Below are 18797 nucleotides of genomic sequence, written 5' to 3' on the forward strand. Positions count from 1 at the left end.
CTTTATCATTCACAATTGATCTAGTTCAAACCTGGCTTAATTGACGTTGAAGTCTTTGCAAACCAAATGCCAAGACTCCACTATAAAACCTATTTAATTTGCATTTTAACTACATCATTTATAAGTCTCAGAGAGCACTAATATCCTTAATAATGACAGTATACTACCTTCAAGTAAGAAAAATTACGTGTGACTCTGGAAATACATATTTATTTGATTTTTTAAAAGTTACTAAAACAAGCAAAAGGAGAAAGGATGGAAAAAATTGAAATAGGACCAGAAAAAAGTAGGAGGGATGAAAATCTGACCAACAAATGTGTCAGGTTGTGGTTTTGTTCTGTTTCTCTAAAATTTAACATAAAGACATGAACACAGATTTATATTCAAATTTCATCTGTCACTACCAAATATAATCTATTTCATTAACTTGCAAAATAAAATACGTGATAAAGTATTCTCACCTACTTGGAACTTGTAAGCTACTAGAAACTGAAAGCTATTTCAAAGATAGTCTCTAGGCAAATAAAACAGTTGAAATTAAGCAATGCAGTGCATGCAGATCACGAGTTTCAGATGAATTCACTATGTTCAGATTTTTACCAAAATAATTTTTTAAATTAAGTATGAAATTTCTTTACAGACTAAAGATACTTCTCATGAGAGAAAAAAACACCTACAACCTCCTTTCCACAAGCATGTTTCACACTTCAAAATGAGGTTTCACAGGTTTCTGGAGTGCTAAATGTGTTTATCTATCAGCACAAGTTGAGTTTCACAGTTGGAACACAATTTCCAATATGATGAGTTCATTTCCGGTTCCTCATTAGAAGCGAGGTTTGAGACCACTAAGAATGTATAAAACAACACTCTTCTGATACAACCACAAACAGCAGGAACTATGTTTTGCCAAGGAACACCACCCATGGAAAATTCCACTCCTTCATCTCTTCTCCCTCAGTGATCCCCCAGGAATGCTCTTCTTAGAGGTATTCTGAAAGATCTGAAAGCTGGAAACAAAGCCGTAACAAATACACATTCTATTTGCTTTTATTCTCTTGGAGAATCCTTACTTTTTTACTTTTAAAAAGGTCCACCTGATCCTAGGGATCTAAAATGCCTCTATTAGTCAAAGTAAAGTTACTGTGGCCAAGTGATTCATGAAGCTTTAGCCTCTTACATGTCATGGATCCAATTAGTCTATGAACCCATCCTATATTTATTCTGCAGTTTCTGAATATATCATTGGAGTAAACATAATCCACTGGTACAAGTCCTACAATGGCTCCCTGACCATGGAATATGGGCTATTACAACAGATAGGAATGACCAACTGGAAGACTGAACTTCCCCCCAACCACAATGGAAAACCAAAAGAAATACTGCATCCATAGGAGAACTGCAGAGGTTAATACTATCATCAAAAACTTGGCACTTAAGGGTGGTAACTCCTAATACATCACTGTTTAACTTACCTCTTTAGTCTGTGCAGAAAGCAGATTGGAAAGTGACTGGATTATCACAAATCCATTCAGACAGTGACCCTGACGTGGCTGATTTACCAAATGAAGTACCTTTTCTAGAGCAAATCTAGTTTTGAGCACCAGATATGAAGACACTATGCTGGAAAGTGCTTTACTAATATGCAAGAAACACAAGAAACCATTTGTTTTTATGTCAAATGCTCAAAAATACCTTTTTGCATTCTTGCCCAGAGCTGTGACAACTCTCCCCTCTGCCATAATCTAGTCTCCACAGATCTTAATCATCTTAACATCCTACAGACTATCATGTTGGTCTACTGCATTGATTACACTGTACTGACAGCACCTGATGAAAAGGAATTAGCAAATCTGATAGATATCTCAGTAAGACACATGCAAGACTGACAGTGAAAAAGAAAAATCAAGGGCTGCAACCTCAATATTTCTGGGTATCCAGTGGTCTGGAACAGGTTGAAATATTACCTCCAAAGTGACATACAAGTTGCTGCATCTTGAACTGCTTACTACTAAAATAAAACAGACACAATATTTTACAGGTTGCTTTACATTTTAAAAACAATATACAACAGTCTTAGATATCCTGCTCTGACTCCTTTACTAGGTAACCTATAAAACGGCCAGTGTTGAGTGGGGCCCAGAGCAAGAAATGGTTCTGCAACAAAGATAGACTGCAGCACAAACTACTACCTCACTTGGTCTTATGATGCAACAGATCCAATCAGCTGAATCCAGTAGGATCCAGAATCACAGCACAAACCTCTGAGGTTCTGAAATAAAAGCCATACCCCTTTTCTGGAAATAACAACTGTCATTTTGAGAAATGGCTCCTAGCTTGCAACCAGGTTCTGGAGCTGCCCATAATAATCTGATTGTTGCCTGACCCACCAAGCTAGAAGGCTGGGCCTTTACAGAAGCATTCTATCAAAAGGCAATGGTATAAAGAGACTGGGCTTAAGCAAATGTACGAGGCACAAGAAACTGCAGGAGGAGATATACCTCAGGCATCTCTAACACCTACTCCTATTATAAAACCACACCTATGGCTTCACAAAGATTTCCTTAAGACCAGCTGCCTAGAAAGGAAACTTGGACCTGGTTTAGAAAAGGTTTGTATAATGACTGGCACCAAGCAAAATGGACTTCTACAGCATGACATCTCAAATAATAAGCATCCCTGAAATGTTAATCATCCCAACACAGTTGTGACTAGTACATTTGTTTGTCCCCTTTACCTACACTGAGAAATGGCCAGAATTATGGCTGTACACTGAATCATAGGTAAAGAGTAACATTCAATGTGGGTGGTGGTTAAGGACTTGGAAGAAAAGAACATAGGAATAGAGAGTACAGGAACATCTAGGGGAGAGCTGTGTGGATGGACCTCTGAGAATGAGCAGTGTGTAAAAATTACTTTTGCCCTTGTAAATGTATACCAAAGGTAGCCACTACAGATGGGCCTGTCAATAACCAGGTGGAAAAAATTACAAGACTGTGGAAAAGTTATCCTTTTTCATCAGTCACAGTGGCAAGAGTGGAAGCCATATATGGACTCAGCAAAGGATTTCTCCTCATGAAAGCTAACCTGGCCTTTGCAAACAATGAGTGCCTAACCTGCCAACAGCAGAAGCCAACCCTCAGTCCAAGATGGCAACACTCCCCCGGAAGATCAGACAGCCACTTGGCAGCAGATTGTTTATATTGGATCCTTTCCATCAAGGGAGAGGTAATGATTCGTCCTCACTGTATGTATCCAACTGTGAACTTACACATATATATTACATATACACACATGAATTTATTTTTTTCTCCCATACTCCACGCTTTTCAGGGATTGGTCATGGTGATTAACTTTATAATTTAGTTTCTATGTTACAGATTAGTCCTATAGAACTCTAGAAAAACTGGGGAAGATAATTTCATAAAGACTGTAACTGTCACCCAGAAAAGAATTTCTTAATCTAAGATCTGATACAAACCCATGGTTGATCATTAGGAAATCTATAATTCCCTTTCAATCATATGGAAAAAATATCACCCATCAGAACATCAAAAGTTTAACAGACAGATGATACTGAGTAATGGCAAGGATGCAAAGCAACTAGAATTCTTACAGATTGTTAGCTAGAGTGAAAACTGGTACACTCACTTTAAAAAATGGCTGTCAGTACCTTCTAAAGCTAAACACACACCTACCCTATGATACAGCAATTCCGCTTCTAGGTATACACACAAAAGAAATGAGTGCATATGTCCAGCAAAAGATATATACAAGAATTTTCAGGGTAGCTTTATTTGTGATAGCTAAATACTGTCCATTGACAGTAGAATGGAAAAATTATAGTAAAATCACACAATAAATTGCCACACAAAAGTTAAAAAAAAGAACTTCTGCTACAGACAAAAATATAGAAGAATCACAAACAGCAATGCTAGGTGAAAGAAAACAGACACAAAAGAATATATATTGTAATATTCCTTTTACACAATGTCAAAATAGGCAAAATTAGCCTACAGGGCTACAACTCAGAATAGTAATTTATCTCTCGGTGGGTACTGTTTGAAAACGGACCCAAGGGAACATCCTGGAGTACTGAAAATATCCTATGTCTTGATCTGGATGGTATTTACACAACTATATCTATATGTAAAAACTCATTCAGCTATGTATTTAAGATATGTATATTTTATATTCTACTTCAATAAAATTCTTCCTGAAAGGCATATGTATATGTACACGTCTTAGAAAAGAATCCAGGAGTGTGTTTTCTTTCCCAGGTTCTCTAGTAGGTCTGTGATCCAACAAAGGTAAAGAACAAATTTTCAGTTCAGTGCTTGCTTTCCAACTGACAGAAACTGCCTAGCCAGAGGCACCCAATTATCCAAAGCTTTTAATTTCAAAAGCTTTTTCTTCCTAATGCTCCCCCTAAGCTTAATATGGAGGGAATAACAACTGTTGATTGCCTTTAGAATATGAAACAACTCACTTCCTGCTTCAGATTCAAGGATACATAGAAGAAATATCCTTGAAAGTCTTGATGAGTTTATTTTAAAGGTAAGTTATATATTACTTTATTCTTATGATACAGCATTTTCACTTTCCATCTCAACATACCATGTTTCAAAACAAAATTTTCATCAGAACTCTACAATTACTGATATGTACGTGGTTTTTTTGTTTGTTTAAAAAAACTACTTTATCCAGGCTACAGATTCAATAGAAATCCAATAATTTGTAAAAGTAATTATCAGGCAAGGCATAGTGGCTTACGCCTGTAATCTCAACTACAAATTCAATAGAAATCCAGTAATTTGTAAAAGAAATTATCAGGCCAGGCATGATGGCTCATGCCTGTAATCCCAGCACTTTGGGAGGCCAAGGCAAGAGGATCATTTGAGTCCAAAACTTTGAGACCAGCCTGGGCAACATAGCAAGACCCTGTCTCTACGAATAATAATAAACTAGCTGGATGTGGTGGTGTGCACCTGTGGTCTCATCTACTCGGAAAGCTAAAGCAGGAGGACCAATAAAGCCTTGGCGGTGGCAGTTGCAGTGAGCCATGCCCTCAGCCTAGGCAAGAGAGCAAGACCCTGTCTCAAAATAAATAAATAAAAATTTAAAAGTAATTATCAGAGAAAATAAGAGAATCTAATTCTAAAAAGTCTTAAGTTAGCCTTTTCCTTCCTTCTTGATAAACCAAGCCATTAATGTAAACTTTTTTTTTTTTTGAGACAGAGTTTCACTCTTGTTACCCAGGCTGGAGTGCAATGGCACGATCTCAGCTCACCACAACCTCCGCCTCCTAGGTTCAGGCAATTCTCCTGCCTCAGCCTCCTGAGTAGCTGGGATTACAGGCACGCGCCACCATGACCAGCTAATTTTTTTTTTGTATTTTTTTAGTAGAGACGGGGTTTCGCCATGTTGACCAGGATGGTCTCGATCTCTTGACCTCGTGATCCACCCGCCTCAGCCTCCCAAAGTGCTAGGATTACAGGCATCAGCCACCGTGCCTGGCTAACTATTTTAAATTCTTGGTCTCACTGGCAATATCAAACAAATGGGTTAGTCTACCATTAGATGAAGGATCCCATTTTAAGTATATAACACAATCACAGCATTAATTTTATTTAGTTTTCAGAGACAGGACCTCACTCTGTCACCCAGGCTAGAGTGCAGTGGTGCAACCACAGCGCACAGCAACCGTGAATTCCTGGTCTCAAGCAATCCTCCCACCTGAAGGCTCCCAACTAGTTGGGATTACAGGCTCATGCCATCGTGCCAGATTAAAGCATTAATTTTTTTTTTTTTTTTTGAGATGGAGTCTCACTCTGTCACCCAGGCGGGAGTACAATGGCACAATCTCAGCTCACTACAACCTCCACCTCCCAGGTTCAAGCGATTCTGCTGCCTCAGCCTCCTGAGTAGCTGAGATTACAGGCACACACCACTGTGCCCAGCTAATTTTTGTACTTTTAGTAAAGATAGGATTTCACCATGTTCCCCAGGCTGGTCTTGAACTCCTGACCGTAGGTGATCTGCCCACCTCAGCCTCCCAAAGTGCTGGGATTATAGGCATGAGCCACCACACCCAGCCTTAGAGCATTAATTTAAAACTCAACCAAAACACTGACCTCACTTTATCGTTAATAGCAATTTCGTAAAAGTTAATGTCAACACCACACAAAACTAAACCTTGAAAAACAACAGATAAAACTCTTCTGTGCCAAACTAAAGCTCCCTAAAGTAATCATTAACAATACTATTCTCTTAAATATATTAATATCCTAAAAAAAATTTTTAAATAAATGCAATATAAATAATATCAAGTCTGAGTACTCATCTCAACCCGATCTAATGGCTTATGATATTTCCTAAAAGTAGCAGGTAGCTTTACATGTATTATTATTTGATTATTTTTTTAAAAAGAGATTTCAGAAACCTTATTCTGGAAGATATTTTTTGTCAAGAAAACCAAGCCAATTCCTACCTAAGTTCTGACTTCTTACAATGCAGTTGGCCATATCATTTCCATTAGCCACTTAGGAGGCTTGAAAATGTCCTGTACACAAGTTTCAGCTGGTCTGGTGAGAGCCCAGGGTGAGTGGGACATTCAGGGGCTAAACCCTGCAGCATCTACTGGTCTGATTAAAAGAGGTTTTACAGCTGAGTAATAAGAGCAGTAACTTTGTTACAGAAGAACTCTATTCCTTTGTGTTACCCATGTAACTTACAAAAGACAAGTTATTTCACATTATATATTTTCAATACAAACAATCGTGACCGGTGACATGAGAAACAAAAAAATCATCCCCAACACTTTGAGAGGCTCAGGTGGAAGGGTCACTAAGACCAGCCTGGAGCAAATAGTGAGACCATTGTCTACATACACACACACACACACACACACACACACACACACACACACACACACCATCCAGGTGTGATGGCAAGTATCCTGTTTTCACCTTCCAGTTCTTCCACCCTAGTCGGTGTTATAAGGGAGATCTTCGATGTTTTTCTCAAGATTAATGTGAGTATTTGTATCATCAATTTTTCCAATGATCTGGTCAGACATGGTCTGAAACTTATCTCACACATGTTGCAGGAGCGTCTGCACCATCAATGTGAGATCCTGCACAATCCTGGGGTCAGTCTCAGCCACCTCACCAGTGCCTAGCTTAGTAATAATGTCTCAAACCATCACTTACCATTTGATGATTCTAATAGTTTACATTTTTAAATATTAAGTTTACAGTTTAAGATTAACCAGTTACATAACACAGCTGCATGCACATTCAGCAGTTTGTATTAAAACTGTATGTTAGTGTTTTCCCTACTTCAGACACTCTCGTAAACACTTAAACCATTCATGCAAGTTTTTAGAATGGAGCTTTCAAAAAATAATAAATAAGTGTACTTCTCAAAAAGCAGTGAACTCTAGAAAAGGTAATAACGATCCTGTGCCAATATTTTCTTTTCTTTTTTTTTTTTTTTTTAAGATGGAATCTTGCACTGTCCCCCAGGCTGGAGTGCAGTGGCACAAACTCAGCTCACTGCAACCTCCACCTATTCTGCCGCCTCAGCCTCCAGAGTAGCTGGGATATACCCGCCAACATGCCCAGCTAATTTTTGTATTTTTGTAAAGATGAGGTTTCACCATGTTAGCCAGTCTGGTCTTGAACTCCTGACCTCAGGTGATCCACCCGCCTCGGACTCCCAAAGTGCTGGAGTGCTGGGATTACAGGCATGAGCCAAGATGCCCAGCCGCCAATATTTTCATGCATATATTTGTTATATGTAAAACATTTATTGATATTCATGTTACAGTTACAATATTTAAATTTCAGTTTTATTGCCTTGATCTGGAATTGCTGAGAGTAGTAATTTCTCGCCAGTAATACTGGTATTACTGCCAAATTCCTACATGATAGACACCATGACATGAGCAATTTTCACTGAAGTAAGACTTGTATTCTAACTGAGAAACTCAATGCCAGGAGTGGGGGCTCTCTCATTTCATGAGTGTTTCACTCAAAAGAAAATCATGCTACAGTTAAGCACTTTTTCCCTATCAAATTTATGTCCAAAAGTTCATCTGATTTCCTTACAAGATTTTCTCTAAATCCTAACAAAACATCTAAAAACTCTTTCGTCAGCCTTTAAGTACTTTTTTGTACTAAATACTGCAAGTAAACTTATAGCACAAATATTTCCCAGTTCATAATTTCAATCTCTAAGAAGAAACTTTAAATCTAGTCTCATTTCTTTTTTTTTTTTAATTGCATTTTAGGTTTTGGGGTACATGTGAAAAGCATGCAAGACTGTTACATAGGTACACACATGGCAGTGTGATTTGCTGCCTTCCTCCCCATTACCTATATCTGGCATTTCTCCCCATGCTCTCTCTCCCCAACTCCCCACCCCCCACTGTCCCTCCCCTATTTCCCCCCAACAGACCCCAGTGTGTGATGCTCCCCTCCCTGTGTCCATGTGTTCTCATTGTTCAACACCCACCTATGAGTGAGAACATGCAGTGTTTGGTTTTCTGTTCGTCAGTTTGTTGAGAATGATGGTTTCCAGGTTCATCCATGTCCCTACAAAGGACATGAACTCATCATTTTTGATGGCTGCATAATATTCCATGGTGTATATGTGCCACATTTTCCCTGTCCAGTCTATCATCGATGGGCATTTGGGTTGGTTCCAGGTCTTTGCTATCGTAAACTGTGCTGCAATGAACATAAATATGCATGTGTCTTTATAATAGAACAACTTATAATTCTTTGGGTATATACCCAGTAATGGGATTGCTGGGTCAAATGGAATTTCTATTTCTAGGTCCTTGAGGAATCGCCACACTGTCTTCCACAATGGTTGAACTAATTTACACTCCCACCAACAGTGTAAAAGTGTTCCTATTTCTCTACATTCTCTCCAGCATCTGTCATCTCCAGATTTTTTAATTACTGCCATTCTAACTGGCGTGAGATGGTATCTCAATGTAGTTTTGATTTGCATTTCTCTAATGACCAGTGATGATGAGCACGTTTTCATATGCTTGTTGGCCTCATGTATGCCTTCTTTCTGTTCATATCCTTCGCCCACTTTTGAATGGGCTTGTTTGTTTTTTTCTTGTAAATCTGTTTTAGTTCTTTGTAGATTCTGGATGTCAGCCCTTTGTCAGATGGGTAGACTGCAAAAATTTTTTCCCATTCTGTTGGTTGCCGATTCACTTTAATGACTGTTTCTTTTGCTGTGCAGAAGCTGTGGAGTTTGATTAGGTCCCATTTGTCTATTTTGGCTTTTGTTGCCAATGCTTTTGGTGTTTTGGTCATGAAGTCCTTGCCTACGCCTATGTCCTGAATGGTTTTGCCTAGATTTTCTTCTAGGGTTTTTATTGTGTTAGGTCTTATGTTTAAGTTTTTAATCCATCTGGAGTTAATTTTTGTGTAAGGTGTCAGGAAGGGGTCCAGTTTCTGCTTTCTGCACATGGCTAGTCAGTTTTCCCAACACCATTTATTAAACAGGGAATCCTTAAAAATATGGAACGCTTCACAAATTTGCGTGTCATCCCTGCGCAGGGGCCATGCCAATCTTCTCTGTATCATTCCAATTTTAGTATATGTGCTACTGAAGTGAGCACTAGCCTCATTTCTTAAATTGAACAAATACTGAAAAATAAATATGCAACATAAATATTAGCTCTAAAAGTAATTTATTACATATACCTTTATATTCATAGAACTTTTGTTACCAAATGAGAGCATATAGTACTATTTGATGAGATAAAATAAATCTAAGATTAAGATAAATATCCAGGAAAATTAGTAAAAGATATCTATTTCTCAGTTGCCAAAAACCTTGCCTGTCTTGTTTGACTGCTGTGTTTCCAATGCCTACTTCAGCTCCTGGCATAAAGTGGATACTAAAAAAATGCTTGTTGAATTATGAATATTCCAGACAACTGGAGATCTTCATAGACCTGAAATATACAGATTATAGCATAAATTTTTATTCTTTTGTTTCGTTTTAGAGATAGGGTCTTGCCACATTGCCCAGGCTGGAGTGCAGTGGCTACTCACAGGCATGATCATAGCATACTACTGCCTCAAACTCCTTGGCTGTGATCCTCTCACCCCAGTCTCTTGAGTAGCTGGGTCTCCAGGCACACCTAGCTTTCATGAATATTATACTTCATTTTTTATCTCTTTCTCAAATACTGGGCATAGGAAAAAAGTATGTAAATGTTTTCAAAAAGTATTTCTGATCTAATATCAACACCCCTAGACAATGAAAACTGATTTTTTAAAATCAACTTTTTGTTTTAGAATAGTTTTAGACTTGGAGAAAAGTTGCAGAGATAATACAGAGTTCCTATATACCTGGCACCCTGTCTCCTCTATTAACGTCTCACATTACCACGGTACATTTGTTACAACTAAGGAACCAATATTGGTACATTACTATTAAGTGAGCTCCACATTTTATTCAGATTTCACTAGTTTTCTCCTATTTTCCAAGACCCGATCTAGGGTATTATGTCATATTTCATCATCACATTTCCTTACCCTCCTCGGATCTGTGACATTTTCTTACACTTCCCTTAAGTTTGATGACCTTGATGGTTTTGAGAAGTACTGGATTGAGAGATGCCCCTCAACTTGAGTTTGTCTTAAGATTTTCTCCTAAAACTTTATTTGAAAAACATCAGATTTCAAAATGATCAGTGCAATGATTTCTGATAAGACAAAGTACAAGGTAAAAATGTTGGCCTTTATCTCCCCATTTATTCAACAACAAAAAAAGCCTTATACTGAGAAGAGAGTAAACTACAAGTTTAAAATCAGTACTGCAGAGAATCTAAGCAACAGAAAACTAAACTTAGCAGGGGGACAATTCAAAAGGACCCCAGGTAAAGTGACCCAGAGACAAACTAAGGAGCAAGGCATTCTTGTCCCAGGCAGTACTCACCAGTCAGTTCAACACAGAAACTAGTGACTTGACCCTGTCACCTGCAATCACAGTTCTACTCTCCTCTCCTTTTTTATTCCCAGTTTTATTTGTTGTGGTATATTTGCCCATGTTTGTAAATTGTCTCTAATCTTTTAGAAAAGAAGGAAAAATAAAGGTCAGGTCCCAGCAGGAAACAGCATTACCAGCAGAGTAACTGAGGAGAGTTAATTTAACAGCTATCTATGAAGGCAAAGGCAGAGAAACAAACAAGAGACAGCAGAGTATCCCGAGGCTGGCAACAACAGGGAGCTGCTCCCAACATTATGTTTGGAAGAGTAAGGGGTGGAAGGCACCACCAGAATCCCGGAAGAGCAGTGATTGTGAAAAGGCCACGTGACAGGAGCTGTGATCTCTGCTGAGACACAACCCACCTTCAGGGAGGACACTGGGGAATAAGTACCCCAACCTCACTTTTCCTCCTGCCTTCCAACCCTGCTCATGCCTTCCATTGGCTAGAACCACAGTGACCAGAAGGCAAAGGATTTAATGTTGTCCACATAGGTCACTATCTCAAGGCACAGAGCAGCATGGGTTAAGATGAACGATACAACCAGGGGAACAAATGAAAGGTGTACTGCGGGAGGAAGGGCAAGCCAAACCTGCACCTTTAATACAGCAATTTGCATTTTTATATTTGTGTGTCTTATCCTACTGTACCATGAACTCCTCAAAGGCAGTGATAGTGCTTTACAGAAAGAATCTGAGGTCACATACTCCCAGAAGGCCCTTGAGGTATATCTGAAAGAAGACATGGAATTGAGCCATCTCCACTATTGGTCAGGACAGAATTTGGGTCCTTCACAGTGTGGCTCTGCTGCAAGGACAACACACAGAGGACACACCTTTGAGCCTGACCCTGGCAGAGCACCAGGCAGATGAGGCTGGCCCTTTCCACGTTAAAGAGAGGGACAATCAATACTTGTTCCAGAACTAGAGAGAGGCTCCTCTTTCAACAGCTGGACCAATCTCTCAGCTCTACCCTTCAGGACAAAGTTTGCACCTGTAGTCATAGGCAAGAAACTAATCCCTGGATCATCCTGCCCAATACTTTGTAAGCTCCAGTGCTGGACCTCACATCTGCTCTTGACAGATGGAGAACAAAATAAAACCTGACATTTCACTCCATTTCTTCAAACAAGTTATCTTAAGAGCCTATGCAACCTCTTGTCTCCAAGACCTTTAATGAAACACTAGTGCTTGTATGTTTATATAAACAACCTGCCTATCTTCCCTTACTGCTTACACAAACCTCCTGGGGAAATGTTCATTATCATCCTTGTGGAGGCCTTGTCTCCTCTCCTTCCAGGTTTTGGTGCTCTTGCCATCTTTATGGAATTTCCCACTCCACATCCCCCATCTGGCAGGGCTCCATGACCTGCTCCTTCCAGGACAGGGAGGTGCCTTCCTTGATTTCCTCCCAAACCAACACCATCCTGGGCAACACAGCAAGGGCGTCACAGATTCAAAACTCTAACATGCTGTGTGCAAATGTAATAAAAACATCCATTCCTTCCTCTTCTCAGAAAGACAATGAAAATATGGAAGGTTGAAGGATCGCTGGAATAACATTTATATTTCATTATAATTGTGCTGTAAATAAAGTCCTCAGTACGTGGCTGAACAAACTGAACTGCCTGCTCCATAAAATAAAGACCACCAAATACTATAACCCAGAATTGAATCTTTGCAGTGCTGTGGCAATAAGCTGCTACATTTACCTTACCAGGAAGACGAAGCAAATGATTTAATATTTTTATAAAAAGAAGGTGTTCAACAATTGTATTGAATTTCTCAAAATGGGTGAATTTTTTATCTCCATTGTGTAACTGAAGAAATGGTGAGAATTGACTAGGCTGCCACTGGGAAGCAGGAGGAACCTGATGAGGGAGGTGGGGTAGCTTACCACCTGGGAGCCCCTACCTTCCTGGGTGATACAAGATAACAGCTGAACACAGTCCCCTTGGCACTACTTCAGACAGGAACAAAAGCCACTGACACATGGAGAAGGCTCACTGGCCTCCACATTGTGCATTCACCTCAGATGAGCGCTCCAAGGCACCAAACTGCTTCCCACCTCTGAGGTGCAGGTCTGAAGAACTGTTTGCAGCTTTATGGAAATCCTCTGCTCTTGATTTTATCCACTTTTGTTTCTCTACACAACTGGTAACTTTTCCATCTTCCAAAAAGTACTCACTTTTTTTTGTTTGTTTGAGACAGGGTCTCACTCTGCTGCCCAGGCTGAAGTACAGTGGCACAAACACAGCTCACTGAAGGCTTGGCCTCCAGGGCTCAAGCAATCAGCCTGTCAGCCTCCTAAGTAACTGGAATAACAGGGACACACCACCATGCCCAAATAATTTTTTTTTTTTTTTACATTGTGTAAAGACAAGGTCTTGCCATGTTGCCCAGGCTGGTCTCAAACTGTTGGGCTCAAGTAATCCTCCTACCTTTGCCTCCCAAAGTGCTGAGATTACAGGTATGAGCCACCACACATGGCCAAATTACTCAGTTTTAATCTGTCGATGGTATATCTTTCTTGAATTTTAAATAAATTTTTCTTTAAAAATATTTTTCCTGTCATTTTGATTTTTGATAGCATTTTAAGCATATAGATGGTAAATGTGTTTAATTTACGATATTTATAAAACATCTTCCTAATCCAATTAGACATTTTGATTGATAACCAATCCAGTCATCAACTTCATCTATATTAAATAAAACTAAACATGGATTTTAAGGAAAAGCTCTATTTTCAAGTTAGAAATCTTCAACTTAAAAGTAAATAATAAGACCGGGTGTTGTGGCTCACACCTCTAATCCCAGCACTTTTGGAGGCCAAGACGAGCAGATTACCTGAAGTCAAGTTCAAGACCAACCTGGCCAACATAGCAAAACCCTGTCTCTATCAAAAATACAAAAATTAGCTAGGTATGGTGGCACATGCCTGTAGTTCCAGCTACTCGGGAGGCTGAGGCACGAGAATCACTTGAACCTGGGAGGTGGAGGTTGCAGTGAGCCGAGACTATACCACTGTACTCCAGCCTGGGTAACAGAATGAAACTCTGTCTCAAAAAAAAAAAAAAAAAAGTAAATAATGCTACCGAAGTTTATAAGCTGTTGTTTAGAACACAAAAAAAAAACCTTACTCATTCGTGCAATACTTTCCATGCACTAAGCACTATTTTAAGTGAAGATACTATAGAAATAAAAGAGAAGTTTCCCATATTTTATAATTTCTGTAATTTAATTCAGGAAAACTGTGATATAAACAATGCATATTATGTGTGTATACCCTTGTGTGTGTATTTACATTTCAGAACTTATCAACACCCTAGCAGCTGTTAGCTAGCATTTCTACTTGTTATCAGGAGCCCACACTCTTGCTTACCACTTTAAATATCATTATTTACAAATACAAAAAAGATGTGTTAGCAAAAGGGCTATCAGAAATAATTTTCATTTGTTAAATGAGTGATCTCCAAGACATGTGGTTGGTTAAAATACTGTACAGGCCCCATCATCTCTGCAAAAACAAGACCAAAACATCTGGCAGGACCAAAAACCTAAAGCTGCAGTACAGCACTTAAGATCTGGAATCCCTTGGCCCCACTTCTCTCCATTCCCCAGAGGACTCGATTGCTTGACCTGAGCCACAGCAGCTGGTCTTGCTGTCAGGACATCATTATTGTAACTACATTGGAGGAACCCATTCATGCAACTGCCAGTCAGAGCATTCAAGGACAGAGTTTGACTTGTCCAAAGTGGCAACACCGTCTGTGGCTCTTTACTCTTTCTGCTTGCTAACAGATGACCATAAACGTGGCAGAATTAAGACTAGAAATTGCTCTCATTGTTAATTTACCAGCTGGGAGCAAAAGACTATAAAGGAAAGGCTGAAGAACACTCACCTCTGTCTAAATTCTGGAAGCTACCAAAATTGAACAAAAGAACCCCACAATACTACAAGGTCAGACTGGGTTAAGTGAGTTTGTAATTACAACACTGCCCTCATGAACACTGTATTCTAGTAGGAGGAGATGGACAGTACAGAGTGTGGTGGCACGCATCTGTAGTCCCAGCTACTTAGCAGGCTAAAACACTAGGATGGCTTGAGCCCAGAAGTTTAAGACCAGCCTAGGCAACACAGCAAGACCCCACTTCTAAAGGATTAAAAAAAATAAGACAACAAACAAGTAAACACATATCAACAGTGACAAGCATTAGGAAGTCTATTAGTCCATTCTCATGCTGCTATGAAGAAATACCCATGACTGGGTAATTTATAAAGAAAAGAGACTTAATTGACTCAAAATTCCTCATGGCTAGGAAGGCCTCAGGAAACTTAATCATGGAGGGAGGCACGTTTTCACAGGTTGAAAGGATAGAGAATGAGAGCCAGGAGGGGAAATGCCAGATGCTTATAAAACCAACAGATTTTGTGAAAACTCACTCACTATCATGAGAACAGCATGGGGGAAACCACCCCCATGATCCAATCACCTTCACCTGGTCCCACCCTTGACATGTGGGGATTATTACAATTCAAGGGGAGATGTAGATGGGGACACAGAGCCAAACCTTATCAAGAAGGAAATAAGCAAATTGTTAGGGAAGGCTATTTCTGAGAAGATAAATGAACTGAGTGAGCACTAATCCTAAGGAGAATCTTCTAGACACAGGTACAAAGACCTGAAAGCAGGAAAGTATAGGATACATTTGAGAAATTAAGTGATTGACGATGGTGGGTAGAGGGGAGAGTGGTCCAAGATGACAGTGGAAAGAAGAGAAAGAGCAAGACAATATCTTACAGGTCTGTCTAGACAAGTGACAGTAAGGAGTTTATTCACAGTGTAATGGAAGCCACTGAAGAATTTTGAGAACCTGACTCACTATGGTTACTATATTGAGAAATGAATTGTAATGGTCAAGGAAGTAGGGAAAAACAGGAGATTGTTACAGCAATTCAGACAAGAGGTGATGGTGCCTAACCAAAGGGTGGAAGTGGAAATAGAGAGGGATAGACAGATATTTTGAAAGTAAAGTGATAGGGTTCGGCAGCTCTCAATTACTTAACCCTTAAAATACATGATATATGACACTAATATTTCCATATATTCTTTTTAAGAGCAATCGCTATTTAACAATCAGGAATAACTATGTCTGTTCTTAAAAATGTATTTGGATATAAACCCAGGGCCCAGGAATACAGATCCTGACACTGCAGACTGAGCAGGAACTCCTGCTCCATCCACCTGCTCAATAAAGGAAGGCGAGTGAGGATGCTCCCATTTCTTATCTCCTGGCTGTGGGTCTGTTAGCCTGGGGCAAGCCTTATGAAGGTCACCAACAGTGAGGGATGGGACAGGACCAGAGGTTTCTACAATGTTCATCCCCAGGGTCCCCTCAGGACAGCCCCCTGTCAACATGGTCCCCCCTTCTTTTCTCCTCAGACTCCATGAACCAATCTATCTGCTTCCCTTCCCACTGCCATCACCAGCTCCTCTAATATGGTTTCCTCTTTCCCTATAGCCTAACCTGAACTTGAATTCATTTTCATTTAAATGTCAAAGGTACAGAAACCAGCAGCCACCTATATTTTATTTTCATTAAAACAAAAGTAGCTAATTTATCCAACACCTGTTATATGTCATGTTATTCTAGAGGTTTCAATGTATTAACTCATTTCATCCTCATAAAAATCCTATCCCCATTTTATAGAAGAGGAAACTGAGATTCAAAAAAGTTACTTAACTTGCCCAGCCTGACCAAGTGGCAGAGCCAGGGTTAGAACCCAGGCAGTCTGGCTGTAGGGTTTTGAGCTACACTGCCACTAGGGTCCAGCTTCAAAGTCATGTTCTTCAAGGAGACAATGAAACAACTACAGTAAATATCACAAAGGTCCAAGACTCAATTTAAAGATTGTATCCAACATATTTTTTGGAGACAGAGTTTCGCTCTTGTTGCCCAGGCTGGAATGCAATGCCACAATCTCAGCTCACTGCAACCTCCACCTCCCGGGTGCAAGCGATTCTCCTCAGCCTCTCAAGTAGCTGGGATTACAGGCATGTGCCACCACACCTGGCTACTTTTCTATTTTTAGTAGAGATGGGGTTTCTCTATGTTGGTCAGGCTGGTCTCGAACTCCCAACCTCAGGTGATCCACCCACCTCAGCCTCCCATCCAACCTATATTTTAATGGAGAAATGTTCAGGTATATATTTTTATGGTTTCCACAGTGCTGAAATTACACAAGTTTGTTTTCATCAAGTTTTGGAATACTATCAGAAAATCATATTAATAGATGAAGAGGAGAAAACATTCCGTTTTCATGAATATGTGGTAAAAGAGAGCAACTCATGTACACACTTGTCAGTTCTGTCAGAATGTAACCCTGCAGGGTAGGAAGCACCCATCTTCTGTGAGAACTTCCCACAAAGAGAATTATTAGTGTGAAATGAGTGCTCAGTTCAGAAATAAATAGCATTCTTCAAATGTCAGAGGTATCCCTGTGGAATAACTCAAGTCCCCAACAAGACTATTAAGCTGATGTTATTAACCTTAGCCATGAAGAAAGAAGTTCATCTATGCTGACAGTGATTGGGAGTGGAAACAAAAAGGCTGAGAATGTTGTCATTATCCAACAGTTTCCTGATTTAATCTTCTGAGAATGAACAGAAGTTTAGAATTCAGAGCCATGGGACTCTCATCACCCAAAGCTGCAGGACAAAAAGAAGAGCAAAAAGTAGCATTAAAAGAATTATCTGTAGTCAGAATAAATACATTGACAGTTAAAGATGATGAAAAGAAGTCATGTCTTCTATATAAAAATGATTCACAGTATCAAACATCACTCTGGCCCAATCTCCTAGGTTACATAACAATAAGAGTTATAATTACTCAGCAATATTTTGCCTTCCAGCTCTTCATGGTGCATCTTAAAACAGTTCCAAAGTTACCCCAGAAGAGAACTGTGTGAATGCACACTCCTAGTGCTGGAGATCACCATGAATATATGCTTTCTCCAGAATCATACCTGGTTTGGGTTTTATTCTCCTTCTTTAAAAATGCATGCAAATTTTACATTCTACTCTATAAAAGATCTGTTTTGATTTCTGCCTGGGACGGAGGTCAGAAGGTAATTTAAAACATTATTTTTCTCAGGCAAGACTGTCACTACTAAAAGAAGGGCCAAGTCTATCCAGTAGCCTTTCACATTTACCCATAATCACCTAGAATGGATGCAGAAAATTCTGAGTTTGAAAGAAAGGCTTTTAAAAACCGCAGGAAACCAAATCACCTAGAATGAATACAGAAAACTCTTGAGTTTGAAAGCAAGGCTTTTAAAAACCGTAGGAAACCACAATGTGATATTCAACATTCGGTTCTCTTTGTCTGCAGAGCAGCAGCTCTGAACTCTAGCTACACATAACAATCACCTGGAAGGCTTTTTATGAATACCAATGCCTAATCTCCACCCCAGATCAACAGGATCAGAATCTCCCTGCAGAGGAAGGAAACATTCTGTTTTGTTGTTGCTACTTTTAGCTCCACTGGGTCACTTTAAAGGGCAGAGCTGAGACTCACTTGCTCAGAGGATCCGCAAGAAATACTACGGTTCCAGAGTGAACTGAAAGTGGTGCAGGAACACCAGAGTCTACCCTGGGGACAATCACCTCGTCCCTTCCTAAACCCAACTGTCTTGAAGACACTGACCCACAGACTCTAACAAGGTCTCTCTCTTTCTCTCTCTCTCTCTCTCTCTCACACACACACACACTTCTTCT

The 18797-nt window shown here is 39.6% G+C and overlaps 1 protein-coding gene and 1 non-coding gene across 2 annotated transcripts in view; both read right to left on the minus strand.

Annotated features, from left to right (window-relative positions):
- EPB41L4A (erythrocyte membrane protein band 4.1 like 4A) overlaps window positions 1–18797 on the minus strand; it is a 253363-nt gene that overhangs the window by 198184 nt on the left and 36382 nt on the right. The gene's annotated exons all lie outside the window — the stretch shown is intronic.
- On the minus strand, window positions 9537–9643 carry LOC135274936 (U6 spliceosomal RNA). The gene has a single exon (XR_010342680.1). It is a non-coding gene; the product is annotated as a U6 spliceosomal RNA (small nuclear RNA).

The sequence above is a fragment of the Aotus nancymaae genome, unplaced genomic scaffold (assembly GCF_030222135.1).
Source record: "Aotus nancymaae isolate 86718 unplaced genomic scaffold, 86718_ANA_hifiasm-v0.15.2.pri h1tg000014l, whole genome shotgun sequence".
Taxonomy (NCBI): domain Eukaryota; kingdom Metazoa; phylum Chordata; class Mammalia; order Primates; family Aotidae; genus Aotus; species Aotus nancymaae.